At 36.7% G+C, this 16,631-nt stretch overlaps 1 pseudogene; it reads right to left on the reverse strand.

Annotated features, from left to right (window-relative positions):
- Positions 1-9,321: 9,321 nt before the first annotated feature.
- Positions 9,322-10,229, reverse strand: LOC132357035 (poly(A) polymerase alpha-like; annotated as a pseudogene).
- Positions 10,230-16,631: the final 6,402 nt, after the last annotated feature.

The raw sequence follows: 16,631 nt of genomic DNA on the forward strand, positions 1-16,631 counted from the left end.
ATGCTATATGTGTGTATGTTTTACCATGTAAAAGGTGATGATTCAATCATAATATCTATAATTATGTAGGATGGTATAATTTTATTTGAAATAGAAATGTGATCAACAGTTTATAGCGTATGTCTTGTTGACTAATCTTTATGGCAAAATGACCATGGCTTTCAGGTTAAAGATTGTTCTTAGGATTTCAGTCTGTTAAGCTAAAGAAGAAGAGAAAAGTTGAAAGGAAATTACCACCTACCACAAACCAACTCAAACAACATATAATTCCTCTTTTGTCCTTTGATCCATAGTTAAACATACTTCTACTGATCCAGAATACTTTCTGAATGATGACAAACATATGTAGGTACTGGTAAGTCTGTTTTTACTATGAAGTTTCTTATCTTTGTATTGGGTTAGTCCTTCAGTATTTTGAGCACTATTGTTTTTGGCAGAGTAGATGTGTGAGACATAATAACCAGAGGTCAGTATCAACCATCTGTTATATAGCAATAATTTTAATGTATTCAGTGATGCCTGATTTAATGGTTTTTAAATTTGGTTTCTTGTTTTAGGAAGAAGCTTCATTACTGACAGAGATATATTGTCATGAGAAAAGAATTGAAAAGGTGATATTCTGCTTGAGAATGCCTTCACATATACTTGATGTGCGCCAATGTCTACTGCACACCACTAAAACCAACTTTTAAAAGGACTGTTAAAGCCAGGTGAAGAAGTCAAACGTGACAGCTCATAGCCAATGGTATGTTGACTCCAGAACCTACTTTTCTGATTCTGTGAAATGCATCGAAAAGTGAGTAACAGTCAAAGCACAGATATGGTGTACATTGTGTGCTAGTAGCCAAAGCCAAATAATATAATAAATTACTTTTCAGAAGATTCTATGGTCAGTAATTAAAACTGAAATTAAACAATAATTTTACAGGCATTTTATTAGTAGTAGTTATAATGACTAAAGGAAAAAGCAGGATAATATGGTTTCAAGTGGAGAGAAATCAAATTGAGTAGTGACACTAAATTAAGAAAAGCCTTAAAAATTGGATGGAGAAATCTAGAAATGATGCAGCAAACAAAAGGAAGACGTTTAATTTCACAGAATGAAAGAGTTATTTTAGGAAGATTAATCAAGGATAATAATTTTACCTTTTACTTACTAGAAACTAAATAAGATATTGAAATTACATAATGGATTAACATTTTATATTGCCAAGTAGGTTTGCTTAGTAAAGCACAGAAGCAACCTATGTGTCTTGTTCAATAATCAGTGATTAATAAAATGATGAGTTAAACCAGTCCTCAATCAAATAACAGCTGTGAGCACAAGATAATAAGAAAATCATAAAGTAATAAATCACTCAAAAGGGACAGATCACCAAAATTGTGTAAGTTGTTGTCCTAAAAATTAGGATTCTTGTCTAGATTCTACCACCATCTGGGACAGCTTTTCTTAATTTGTTGAGCCTCATGGAGCTTGTATGCACAGGCCACTCAAGATGGCTGCTCTCTTGCTCTCTGTACATCCCCTGCCCGACCAGTGCCCGCTTCACCTATACTCTACCCACTCGACCGACCTTCCTGCATACTTGCCCCAGGCCCCAGCTAGTGATTGTTCTTTTCAAAGGGGCGGTGAGGGGCGTGCCCCTCTACTGGTTTCCCTGGTAACTAATGAGCCCACTTGACGTCAATTCCCCTACAACTGGCCATCTCCCCACCACCACCCCCAGCGCCCCAGGAGCAAAGACGGCTGCCATGTCCTGCCCGCCATCTGCCACACGTGGTGGTGGTGGGGTGTTGCTCCAGGACCTTGCTTCAGAAGTAAGCTCCCCCATCCATTAAACCATTGATGTCTCTGTCGCTGGGCTCTTTCTTTGGTCTTGAAGCTGGACAAGTACAGGCCTTATAGGTCTGCGGGGTGCTGCCCAACAGAGCTACTGTGAAAAATGAGGGAACTGAACATCATCGTCTCTAAAGTTTCACCTTGCAATATATTACTGTATCATATCAATTCTAAGATGGGCATTTTTCACATTTAACTTCTCTGAAATTAGGATGTGTCTGTATTCTACGTTGTCCAGCTGGCAGTTACATCATACTTGTCATTGCCTGCACATATGCACTCTTGGTTGTAGCTTTTAATATCATTTCAGTTGGGTTATGTTACTAAACATGTTGAGTTTCATTGCATTACAAAATTATCGGTATCGTTTGGTTTGAAATATAGAATTATTTGGCCTCAAAAATACAGCAGTAGGGCACAAATTTGTTGCTATTAAAGCAAATATTTATCCTTGGAGGAGTGAATACAATTTCATGATTTTGTGCAAAGAAATACAAAAGAAGCTTCATGAGACCTTAGAGAGATTCCCATCATAGAGACTTTGCTGTTTTAGGTTTTATTACGTTCCTTTGAAATTGCCTAATATACTCCAAGCAGGAAAAAATTCCAAATCACTTGGAAATAGAAGAAAACTTCAAAGCAAAAAGAGGCTGGTGTGACCAGATCATGTGTCTTGTAGGACTTGCATTAATGCAATACATCATAATTTAATTCGTGATATATTTCTTCCTTAATTGTTTCAGTGAGTCTTACAACTGATGCTCTCTTAGGTTTGAAGAAACATGGTATGTATGTGCTTCTAAGGAGCCAAAATTGATTTCCCAAATTTCAGGCATTATCTCACATATTTTACTCACATATATGATTCCAGATCTCTTATGTAGTTGGCTCTTAAGTTATATAAAGTCCTGAAAAATTGGTTTAGATGCATAACAGATTGAAAAAGCATTCATACTTTTTTTTTAATGGGGAAGAGTATAAGTTTTAGTTTCTACTTTACAATGTCTGCACAAAACTTGCTATAGCATCAATGCTACATTGGATTTCATAGCTGTAATATCACAGTGAACTTGTAAGCAAACTCTAAACAAAGAGTTTGAAACACTGTAGATCATTACTTGAGCTGCACTGACAGGTGGGGATCATTAGAAATAAAGATTTTTCTGCTATTAATTCAGTTGTGATTATCATACACAAAAAAGTTATGATCAGGAGCTAAATGTAATCTGTGCATCAACAACCTTGATAATTTTTATAACTTTCAATGAGTTTTCAGATTCTGAATGAGAAATCCTAGATTACTCTCAGATTATGAAGTGTCATTAAATACTATAAAGCCACAGTAAAGTAGGCATAGTCCTTACCTATAGTAAAAATAAAGCTTAGGTGTTCAACTGCGAAAAACTACTTTCCAATGTATATATTTTTAAAATAGCTAACTCTGCAACATTTTCTCAAGAGTTGCTTTTCTGTGCTTTGTGCGTCAATTATTTTTCTTCATGTGTGCAGCAGTGTTTTGCAATTATTGGCCATCTTTTACTCCTGATTTCCCTTGTAGAAGATTGATTAGCACAATCAGTCACTAGAAAGCAATTTTCATCACCAAAGGCAGCTTCTTTTTTCTCTTGATTAGCAGCCCTGCTGCAAGTTATTCAGCAGAAATAGATAATCCGTAAGAACCCTGCCAGACAAACATTCTGATAAGAAAAAGAGGGCTAAACCTGAATATTGCCGACAGTATTCCAGGTAGGAAAATGATCAGTGAAGCTGGGCTGCCTTGTGTTTCTGTGATATTCCTGTTTTATTTGGAGAACTGGGCCTTCTGTACTGCTTTTTGTTTTTCTCGTTTCTGTATGAATCTTTGGGTCTTTGAGAAGAACACAAATTTTCCTGTGATATGTGTGAAGAGAGGGAGAATGCCTATTATGGATCAGTATCACAAACCAGTGATTCTATATTTCTATGTGTGTTTTGTCACCCCCACTAAAAGTCCTGTCTATCTGAAGAAATAAGTCAAATGAAATTCAATTGAACCAGATAATTGTTTGTTCCTTTAAATTATGTCCTATTATGTAATAAATATTAGCTCTCCAGTTTCAATTTAAAATAAATTCAGGGAGGAAATATTTATGTTGGCAGAAGAAGGCTGAAAGGGGAAGCTCAAGAATTCTTTCCTCCTAAAGCTTGCTGTACTTTGTCTGCTTAGAAAGAAGAATGCACAAGGAAGCAGCATGATAGAGGGAAAAAAGTTAATAGATTTTGGGTTCATACATATCAGGTTAAAATCTTCAGTATGTCCATTTAATACCTGTGTGACTTTGAACAAGCCAGTTAACATTTCCAAACCTCAGTTCTCTCATCTGTAAAATGAGCACAATATTTTAATTACCTTGTCAGGATTAGAGATATTGTATCAAAAAGCTGAACTCATAGTAGGTTCTCAGTAAATGATAGCTATTTTATTACCTACATCTGTATCTATCTATCTACCTCCTATCTATTTATTTATCTTCCTACCTATTTATTTATTTAGATATCTAGACTTTAGTCTCTAAAGAAATGGCTATGCGTGATTATACTTTTTAACAGTCAACACATCTTAAGCCTCTCTCTGTCCTTTTCTCTCTGTCAGGGTATCACAGGCTTGACAGCAGAATCAAAGTCTTTCCTCCCCCTCTACCCAAATGCTCCCAGACTCCCAAACCTAGTCTCCTCCAGCCCCTGTCTTCTCTTTTCCCAGATACAGTCCAATCCATTCTCTGTCTTCACCACTTGCTCGCTGCTGTTTCCAGTATAGAGCAAATCCGTCCATCTCGTATCATCGTTTACCATGCTATTTCTCCAATTCTGCCCAACGAAAGGCCTCAGAACAAGCAGGGAAGGAGTTGGATAGGGGAGCAGCTGTGACTTCTGTTTAGTTAACTATGTGCTTCTCTACCTCCCCTCCCCCCATACTCTCCCCTCCAGCTATCAAATTCAGAGAGGCCAATTCCTTTGTTTTCTGTTATTCAGGACATTAGGAAAGAAGATTCAGAAAATTCCTTGTGCTCTCCCTTGGGCTCTCTTAACCCCTTTCACTTATAATTTTCATCAGTGTGATAGCAGAGAGAAAAACCAAAATTTTGTATATTATAGAAAATTAAGAACTGATTTAGGATTCCCTCGGTGGCACCCTCTGAAAACAAATTCTGAAACTGTATGAAGCGTTTTTGAAATTGGGACCTGTTTTATTGATTTACAGGGAAAGTTCCACTCAATGGATATCTGAATGGACTAAGAGCATGGTTAAGAATGGGTAATAATCAATGCCAGAATTTTTTATTTCATAGAAACCAAAGTTGAAGATTTTTTTTCTGAAAGATTAGGAATGAATGCTATGAAAACCTGTAGGGCCTCTGACCAATTGTGCTCTGTCTTCATCTCTTTTATGCTTGGGGGCATTTCTAGCTAACATTTTCAACCTCCAGAAAGGAAAAACACAATGCACCAGTCAATTTCCTGAAATACAATATAAAGCCTATTTCGTGTGTCATCACATGTGAATAAGCCATTAAGAGCTGAGACTGGCTGCAGCATAACTTCCTCTGAATTACTGTGAAAATTCAAATTTAAAAGGCTCCACAATGGTTTTGCAAGGAAGGAAATATACTGGGGGAATAGAGCAACATACACCAGATTTAAACTTGTACACTCCCAGCTGTTAGGAAAATGCAGATCTGTACCAAAAGGTAAGCAAGGGCTGTAGAAAATTTTCTGAATATTAGCATGAGGTTAATGTGGTGTATTTTTGCTGAAATGTGTAAAACCAATTTTAGCTTATAGTGGTCTTCTGTCTTTGCCTCCTTATTATAACATCTGTGCAACCAATTCAATTATTTCTTAAAATGTGTAAACATGATTAAAAAGCACCTAATGAATCTATAATATAGTTAATCATATTCACAAGTGATTGGCACCAACAGCCGATGGTGCTGCACGTATTGTCTGTCCACCATCCCGGGGACCCTTGTACAAAAGATTTATGTAATTAATAAAGTGACTAGGACACATGTTAATGATAAGTGACGTGGGTGATATAGTTTCAAATTTAGGAGCCCTTTTCTTCACTGCGGCAGTCGCACAATCAGCTGTGTGGAGATGTGTGAAGGCAAAGGCAGTATGAATTAGACCTGCAGTTTTTGGCTTTGCCCCCATGAAATGGCATCTGAATGACCTTACATGGCTTTGATCCATGGGAATATTACAATCAGATGTTCCATTTGACGATCAAATGGGAAAAGGCATTTCAGGTAGTTGATACCTTTACTTACATGAGAAAGTTCATATATGTATTGTCTACTAGGAATTTTATTCTGGAATTCTAATGCTCCTTACAGGCACTTCTTCTCTCATTAGACAAATTGAATCTATTCCCTGACACCTAATTCTTCCAGAAAAGGTCTGTTATCTGACATCTAATTTGTGTAATGTATCTCCAATTTTATAACCTTTTCTAGATTTATGAAAATAAATGTCATTCATTGTTGTTCTTGGATCTATTCTTCCTAAACTACGGAGTGATCTCCTTAAGATGTCAACTGGATCATGCCACCTCCTCCCCAAAACTTTTCAAGTATTTCCAAGAATTATACCAAAAATAATATCTCGCATCGTTTGGGAGCTGACCTCTATCTTCCTCTACAAACTCCTTGCCCTGCATTACCCTGCTAACATCCTCCCTATGCTTCTCACTCCTGACCTTCTTTCATTCTCTCAAACACCCAAAGTTCTGACCTCAGGCCCTTTGTCCATCTTCCTCCTTGCCCTTTCCATGCCTGGCTTCTTCTCATACTTGAAGGCATGCTGTACATGATTCCATCTCAGAAGGGCCTTCCTTGAGTTTTCAATTGAATTTAGGTTCCCTGTACACTTTAGCAAAACTTACACTCTATACAGCACTCATCACGGCTCTTGACTGTGCCTATTTATAGGATAATTTGTTTGTCTCCCCCAGACAAGGAAATATGTAAGGGCACGGGTTTTGTCTATTTCGCTCAGTACAGTATTCTTAGAGCCAAGCACAGTGCCAATATTTCTCGACGTGGATGAATTAATGCTGTCTCAACTCTCTTTTAAAATGGACTGGACAAGTTTAGTCAATGGATCTGTAAAAAATAAATATAAATTTCTCTCCATCCTGGAATCTCCTTTCCATATGGCTTTTGTTTTGATATTTTTCTCATTCAGTGGTTATAAGTGGTGGTTATAGAAATAGATATTAATAAACCCTGAATTGTTTTCTATAATAGAGTAAGAAAATAGTGTCATTGGGAGAATATGGTTCAACTGATGAGTAGAAGGATTCAGGAAGTGTCAAGAGGCCAAAGTGCTATTTGAGGCAGTGGATTTGGGGAGAAATATCCTATACCCAGGTAATCAATGGATTTGAAGGCTAAGCATATCTAACATACAATTTAAATTTACTTTGATATATCAGGCTCATATACTATTCAATAGAATTAAAAAAATAATAATATCCTGTTTGCTTTTGGCTTCAGGTCTCCAGGAGTAGGGTATGTGTCTCATATTAGGTTTTCCCCTTAAGGTGGAGTGAAAGGAACAATCCTGAGACACGGAGTAGAGGATAAGATTTAATTGAAGGCAGACAATCAGAGCTGGAGTTCCTCCCTCTACTTTAGCGCCCCTACCAGAAATTTGCAAAAATCTTTTTGGAACATTGGGCTATCTACAAGGTATTGAGACCAGTATTATCTAGATTTTTAAAAAAGGCTCTAGACTACCTCCCTAACAGTTTCAAAGAGTTTAGTGTTGTTAATCTTAAAGGCATCATAAAGTTGACCCAAGGTTACAAGTATAACTTAGAAATAACCTCCAGACATTGATGTTAGAAGTAGTCTAGGAATTATTTGATGATTCAGCTAACACTGTGGCATTTCTACCATCAAATATCCCATAATCCCATTAAATCCACATGAAAACATGTATAAAAAGTCATTTTGGCTCTTTATTGCTTTATAGTTTTCTAGGCTCCAGCAAGGCAGAGTTCCATATCTGTTATAAAGTTTTGCAACTGTAACTTAAAAAGTACTATATATAATGAGATAAGCAATAAAATGCTTTTGAACTTTACATACATGCACACAGATACACACAATATCTAGAGAGACATACACATGTCTATACATACATACATATACATTATATATATAAAATATATCTAGTGGAAATGCTATAAATTATTTCTCACCAAAACTTCTAAATGTATAGACAATCTAAACTATCATTAAATTAATCTAACCATTTAAAGTAAAATCTAAATCCTTAGCTCTCTAATGTTTGTTCTAAATCAACAGCTCCAAGCTTCTATTTTTATATTCTTAACATTACACATGTTGTATACTTGTGTCACAGAAAATTAGAAATACTGAGCACAGTTAAATACATTCACAATCCCAACTCCTTTAATGCTAAACATTTAGCTTATTTCATTCCTGATTTTTCCCCTTAACCTTGGTGTTGGTTGTTGCTGTTTTTTCTTTTTTTTTTGCAAGTTTGTGTGTGTGTGTATGTGTGTGTGTGCATGTTTTAAATGTATTTTCAATGAGGTAATATATCATCTGTTTACAATATAGCTCTTGAAAAACAAAAGGAGTATAGATATTATAAGACAAAACAAACTCCATTCATGAGATACTACATACATCATGTGAAAGCAACAGCCTGATCTCTAGGTTATGAAAATTAGAATTAAAAAGTCACTACCAAGAAAATGTCCAACTTTCCTACTTGCAAAGCTTGAGTGCAATTCTATGAAGTATTTAATAAGCTGAATTTTTCCCATTGTGTAAACAAAATGAGATTAGTCTAAATCCTAAATCCATAGCTACACAAAATACCAGACATTGGGCATTTCACTTGTTAATATACCATGTTTTCTCAGGTAGTGGAAGGGAAGGCAAAGTGACTACAGAGCACAAAAATGTGGGAAGAAGAAATAGTGTACCTATGTTAGACCTATTAAGTAATGGTGAAAAGAAAGCCTCAATTAATGCATCTCCGAAAGGTGTAAAGACTATACTCCAACTTTGGAAAATTAATTTAGAAAGATAGAGGGAGAGATTGAATAATTGCAATTTTTCATGAAAAATGTACATATGACAGAAAGGAGCACAATGGAGAATTCATAAAACATGTTATTTGGAAAAATCTGTTAGTTTTCTTTGGCCAGATTAAGAAAGAATAACTAAGTTTATCAATATCTGCCATCCTTCATCCTTGATAACAAATTAATAATAGCATTCCTGGCTCTGCACTTACTAATTAGGACTTCCTAATAAATGCTGATTAGCCCAGTCAGGGAGGTCAGCAAATAAACCTAAATCCTTTTTTAGTCATGTCTAATCTTGTATACTCTATTCTCCTTTTTTAGCATTTGAAGACAACAGGTTAAGTTGGCAGATATTGTTTATGGACCACTGAAGTTATTTTGACCAGTTAAATCTCAGTTTTATTGAATCCTTGATAACTGGAATAGAATTTGCAGGGAGACCAGGGATATTGGAGAGGTTTGTACTTGATGTTTTCTGAGAAGCCAAAAGAGAAGTCTCTTAGTTTCCAGTTGAGTTGTATTTTTTTTTATATACAGTTGTTCCTTTATTTCTGTTTTCTCATGCCCACTCAAAACAAGACTGTTAGCATCTTCACTTGTTTTATTCTCTTATGTTTTGATTTTCTTGGGATGCTCTTCTTTATGAGGTGAGGCTGTTCTCTGACTCCTACTATAGGATTAGGTAAATTTTCTGGCTACATTCCCTGAAGGTCTATGTGGTTGGTTTACCAGACTTGTTGAAGAATGGACTCTAAAAGCTGTAGGCTTTGGTGGTGGAGAAATAGGAATAAGAATAGGAATGCTTACACTCCATGTACCCCTCGAACATTCACTGGAATTTGCTTGTGGCACAGAAACTTCAGTAGCCTGTATGTTGGTCACACATATTGCTGTTATAACTGGAGCAGAACTGTTTCTGTCCCAAGAGCTGTCAGAACAGTTCAATGGACCAGTCTTCAAGTTAAGGCACAGGCCCGCAGTTATCACTGTTCATTGATCAGTAGAGGCTGTTGTCACTCAGAGATGTCACTCTGACACCTTCGGTTGAACGATTTTGCCTTTTTTCTAAAGCACATGCTTAGGTAGTAGTTGAGGTTGATTTGCCTTTAAATGCACTGTAGCACTTTTCACGTAAACTTCAAACATCTTGCTGCTTATTGCTTGCCTATAAACTGTGCCGGTGAAAGACTGAATATCATCGGGAGGATCAACATTGAGGTTATCAGAGTTTTTTGTTTTTTTAAACGTTAAGTCAATCACCTGTATTATATGAAATTCTTCCTTATTCTTTCTCATCCTCCTCCTTTTAATTCTTACTCTGGGTCAGTTCTCTGTCTGCCCCTGGATGAAATCCTTGACATGCCCCCTAGTTTTTCCAGTCCCTCTTAACTAGTAAAAAATATTTAAATCTCTTTAAAGCACTGACAAGTTCATCATGTAATGACTTAACTCCAGTCTAGTATAGTGTTATTTCAAATGCCAAACTTATTCAGAGTTACGCTTTTCTCCTTCCTAAGCACAGACCTCCTCCAGTACTGGAAGCCTGCAGCAGGAAAAGGACAGAAACTAACATCTTCTCTTAGTTGTTTGCTAATTACTATATGGCTGACCCCAGGGCAATGGTGAAAACGGCACAAGTTTAAGTGGTTGGTTCATTTGCAATCAGGTGTTGGGGTACTCTGTTGATAGTATTTTTCCAATAATACCTCTTTCCTTCCCACAGGGTGCATTTATGGGGTCCTTAGCAATTTTCCAATTGGAGACCTCCCACTTCAACTGCTTGGTTAGGGGAATGCCTTTTATCTGGCTGACTGTACACAACTTTACCTTTGGCATCTTGGCTTTCAGCTGTTTATAATTGGGGTCCTAGGTATTCCAACCAGTCCTCTGGGTTGGAGTAAATGCTAAGAAAACCCAGATTGGATCCCTTTTTCAAGGTCATATTTGATCCCCAGGAAACCTGTACCTCTTCCCTACTTTTTTGAAAAAGGAGCCGGCTCTGTGGTCAGCCCTCTCCACTCTGCCAAGAGCAAGGGGTGGTACCAGCCATAGGTCTGGCCTTTAAAATTCGTAAGCAGAAGTCAGATGCTTGTCCTTTTGTTCCTCAAGCTCTTGGAAACACATTTGAAGATTTTTTAATAGATCCCAAAGCTCCTCTCATTTGAGTTGAGGGGAGGTAAAGCACAGTGCAATTAAATCTTTCTTGAAATAAATCCTCACTACTATACACTTCTACATCACCTACAGAATAGCTAAAATGAAAAAGAAAATACTAAGTGTTAGTGAGGATGTGGAGCATCTGGAACTCTCATATACTACAGGTACAGGTGGGAGTATAAATTGATATAATAACTAGAAAAGGCTTTGGCATTATATACTATAGCTAAAGATACCTATTCTCTTTGACCTAGCAATTCCACTCTTTAGGCATATATCTAACAGTCATGCACGTATATGTTCAACAAAGGTATGTTGGTAGAAGCCCTATTTGTAATAGCCCCAAACTGAAAATTGCCTAATTGACCATCAATAATAGAATGGAAAAATAAATGATGGTATATTCACACAATGGAATGCTATACAGCATTGAGGATGGTCATTCTACAACTATACACACCAATATATCAAAAACGCAATACTGAACAGATGTGCCAGGCACAAGAGCATATACTTTATGACACCATTTATATAAAATTCTTAATATAGGCCAGGTTATTCCATGTTATGTTAGAGGTCAAAAATAGGGGGGTGATTGGCTGGAAGAATCTTGAGGGAGGAGTCTGTGGAGTTGGTAATATTCTGTTTCCTGATCTGGTTCTAGTGTTATGGGTAAATTTAGTTTATAAGATTTTATTGAGCTGCACACTTATAATACATGCACATCTCTTTTTGCTATAGTAATTCAGTAAGAAATATAAAACAAAACAAAACCAAAACAAATCAACAAAAATGAAATTAAATATCTTGACTTTTTAATCTCACCCTCTTATCTGATCTGGAGGTGGGTGATCTGTTAATGCTGGAAGACCCAGCATTGGGCCACCCCCCGTTTGCAAATCCTACATAGATGAGCCAGCCCCTTGGCTTAGATCCTGCAGTTACCAGGCAACAATTGCTCTCTTCTCAGCCTTTGTGGCCTCTTTCTGAGCCTACAGGAAGAATTGCATTTATCCTGTTACATAAATGATATGCTTGGTACAAAGCTATCAGAAGCCTGGGGACCCAAATGAGGACTCTGCACATGCTCAATGGCAGGTATTGTAGGTCACAAGGTGCCAAAAGCTTTAAAGAGTAAAACCTTACAAAATGGGACCAAAGTGACAATTGTTTCTACATTAGCTTTGAGAGCCACAATTCCAGACTCATTCTGCCCAGATCTTTTGGTAATATCTCTATTAATTCACATGGGGTATGATTGACACAGCAATGAAGCTGAATTGGGAGGGCTTTGTGGAAAATACGTCAGAGAGGAAAAGAGATTTAAGCTACATTAGCCTTTGTCAATTCTTTTATCACGATGCAGGCAGGCACTTTGAAATTAGCAAATATTTAACATTCTTTGAGTCAGATTGTGCTTTATCCTATCCACACATACCCTAAACCCCCAAAAGGTTGTACCTATTGAAGCAGTGCCCAAGTAGCAGGATATGTGGATAGATTCTTTGAAAGAGAATTGCTAGGTACAGGCATGAAGATTTTTATGTTTCAAGATTCACCCTGACAAGTTGTTTTCCATTTGGCAATGTCACCAGCACCATATGGTATTATCAAATTTCCCATATCTCCATCAACATTAGGTAATACTATTTACTTAAATATATACATATGTGTATATATACCTATATGTTATATAACTTTCATAGGTAGAAATGGCTCTTCCAACATTTTAAATTTAAATAAAGAGAAAGCATATTGGCCATAATTTTATCTTTTACTTTGTAGGAAAAATCTTTTCAGCACAAAATGACTATATTATTGAGTTGCTGTTGTTCTGACAAAATATAAACTGAGTGTCTGATCAATCTCTAGCAAAGAAACTCTATAAAGGAACATAAGGACAATGATCTCAGGTTCCTCAATTAGTTTAGAAATTGACAATTACATTAATCTCAGAAGACCTTGGTAGATTCTATCTGAAATAGTATTCATTCTTTTGTTCAGTGCATTGCCTAATGCCAAGCTAATGCCAAAGTAAATTATTAGCAATTATTTTTCTCTCTTTCAATAACTGTAATATGGAGCAAATCCTGTATTTTTTCCTACATCCTGTATGTAGTTTATGTAATTACACATCTTGTAATTTCAAAGTAGATTCTCCTATAACTATCTGAAGTTATTATTATCATGATTTATGAGACCATTTCTGAATCAGAAAATTTCTTTCTTTTTTTTTTTTACATCTTTATTGGAGTATAATTGCTTTACAATGTTGTGTTAGTTTCTGCTGTATAACAAAGTGAATCAGCTATACATATACATATATCCCCATATCCCCTCCCTCTTGTGTCTCCCTCCCACCCTCCCTATCCCACCCCTCTAGGTGGTCACAAAGCACAGAGCTGATCTCCCTGTGCTCTGCGGCTGCTTCCCACTAGCTATCTATTTTACATTTTGTAGTATATATTTGTCAATGCTACTCTCTCACTTCGTCCCAGCTTCCCCCTCCCCGCCATGTCCTCAAGTCCGTTCTCTATGTCTGCATCTTTATTACTGTCCTGACCCTAGGTTCGTCAGAACCATTTTTTTTTTTTTAGATTCCATATATATGTGTTAGCATACAGTATTTATTTTTCTCTTTCTGACTTACTTCACTCTGTATGACAGACTCTAGGTCCATCCACCTCACTGCAAATAACTCAATTTCGTTTCTTTTCATGGCTGAGTAATATTCCATTGTATATATGTGCCACATCTTCTTTATTGAATGGGAAAATTTCTTAAGATACACCAAGGGAAATACTGGAGTGCTCAGAATTTTCTATTTTAGTATATTATGAAGCAGTAAGAGACTTGCTTTATAAAACTTAGAATCTTACAATGCTTTTTCAAGATGCTTCATACTTCAAGAGAAGTTAGATTATTACAATAGAGCTAATGATTATTCTATGTCAGTGCTAGTATTCTTACCCATATTTTCATACTCTATCATACACCAATTTTTAACAGCTTTATTGAGGTACACTTATATACAATTCACCCATTTTAAGTGTACAATTAAGTTTTTTTTGTAAATTATAGAGCTGTGCAACCATAGTCACAATCTAAAATGATCCCACTTGCTTTTAAGTTCACTCTACAGTGCTACCTCCAGTCGTTGGCAATGACTAATCTGTTTTCTGTTTCTATAGATTTGTCTTTTCTGGACATTCCACATAAGTGAAATAATACAATATGTGGTCTTTTTTTATTGGCTTCTTTCACTTAGCTATTTTTAAAAAGATTCATCTATGCTGTAGCATGTACCAGTAGTTCCTTCTTTTATATTGCTGAATTATATTCTGTTTTATGTGTATACCACATTTTGTTTATCCATTCATCAATTGATGGACATTTGAGTTATTTTTAGTTTTTTGACTATTATATATAATGCTGCTATGAACACTTGTGTACAAGTCTGTGTGTGGACCTATGTGTTCATCTCTTTTGGGTAGATACTTAGGAGTAAAATTGCTGGGTTGTATGGTAAATTGCTTCATCCAGTATCACAGCTGTGATGTTAGCCTTCCCTGATTGTTTGTCACCAAGATAGCTATTGTTTTTGACAAAGTCCCTGCAAGTGGGTTACCAAATTAGATCAGCCTCAACTGGCAGTGAAGCTCCTGATTTTTATGGCTTGTCCACCTTAGTAGAACTGCCATCCAAGATGAGCTTAGTGAGAGGCAGGGGAAGACAGGGAGCAGGTACAGGTGAAAATGTCATAGGCTGACACTGCTTGTACCTGAAGCCCGAATTTCAGCAGTTTTTGGAGCATAAACAAATGCTTCTCAGATTGTTGTATGCCTTTGGTTAATTTCCAAACAACAGTAAAATGAGTGTTTTGACAATTTGTCCAGTAGTACTATTGTGTGTCAGGTAGAGGATTTGCCAATCTCTTTAACATTCTGGAAGTCTTGTCTCCTCCAAACACCAGTTTTTAAACTTAAAATAAACAAAGATATCAAGGCATCTTTTTCAGGCACATATTTGTTTATATTAGCCTTAGGAAAAAAATTGTTATATGAGTAGAGATAGGTAGACAATATTATTTCATAGAAATATACTAAGTTGAGAATAAAATAAAATATAAAGAACTTTCCATATGTCATGCTACATCCCTATAAAGGAATAAACATGACTCTTACGTTGCACCAATGATGGGGCAGCACTTAATGTTTTTACATAGTTTAGAACTCTTCCTTATCCTATTCCCAAGTTCTCTACATGTACATGTATACACACACACATCTTTCCATTAATAGTGACATTTAATCAATTATGTACATGATTTTCCCATGGCTAATTGTGAATTAGCTCACTAATGTCAGGGGGGTTTCATACTTCCATAGTACTGGCCTGTTGCTTCTAGGAAGAAAAGGTAAGAAGAGTTTGGGCTACACTGTCAAGCTCCCACAGCCATTTAAAAATACTTAACTAAGGTTCACTTGGAAATTTCTCATTATAAGTCTCTCTCTCTCTTTCACACACACACACACACACACACACACACAATCAGTTTGTCGGTTAATTGCCTGTGGCGAAAGTTAATGTTCTAATAAACTAGGTATTAACTGATGTAATGAGTGGTATCGTGTAGGTTATTGCCATTATAAACCATACTTAACAGTTTAGAAAATCAATAACATATTAAACTAAGGTTAGTGCTTCTGAGAGAGTTCCTTGGCAAACAGTTGTTTTCTGACAGTTTGTGACTGAGTCTTCTGCTTCTTGGAAGGTAGCACATGTTCTGCTGCCTTAGTAACTGTTAAGGGTTGTGTCTATGGAATAATCACATACACACACAAACCCAGACACCAGTGAACCATGGAAGCACATCTCAAGTTCCATCAGTGGAGCTGCTCTTTTCTAGATCTGAAGATGGGGGAGGAGACAGGGAAGGGGGGCGGCTAAAATCCAGGCCTCATGCTTGTCTCCTTTGCTGTCTCCACACACAAACCCATTTACTGGCGTGGGGTAATTAAAGGGAAAGCAGGGAGTAGCGTGACACATTTGGCAGTGTTCTTTAAATGTGAGTTTGCTGTCCCCAGCTGTCAGGGGTCATGCTAATCTGGTGAAAGAACTCTCCATGCTGTGGCTATTTACTTAACATCGCTGCTTCTAAACATCGTCTTGAAGCTGACAGATAGAGAGAGAAATGCAGATTCATGGGAGACTTAGTGGCAGTGGTTCCCAGGGCAAGATCGTCTGTGTTCTGTCAGAATATATTCCCCTACCTGAGTTTCTGGAGAGTCAACTTAGAGAATAACTGGGAAGTATCTGTGAGGACAATAAATAGATGGCATCATGCTGACTAATCATTCTGGAAAGAATGAGTTCGTAGCCTATATATAAATGTGTGCTATTTTCATGGGAATCCCCATCGCCACACTCCAAGGCCCTTCATTAAGCATACCTCTATAGGTTTTATGCTTTATGCATAAAATCTCATTTTATGTTTACTTCTCCCTCTTCCCTACTACGTGTTCT

Source organism: Balaenoptera ricei, chromosome X (genome assembly GCF_028023285.1).
Source record: "Balaenoptera ricei isolate mBalRic1 chromosome X, mBalRic1.hap2, whole genome shotgun sequence".
Lineage (NCBI taxonomy): Eukaryota > Metazoa > Chordata > Mammalia > Artiodactyla > Balaenopteridae > Balaenoptera > Balaenoptera ricei.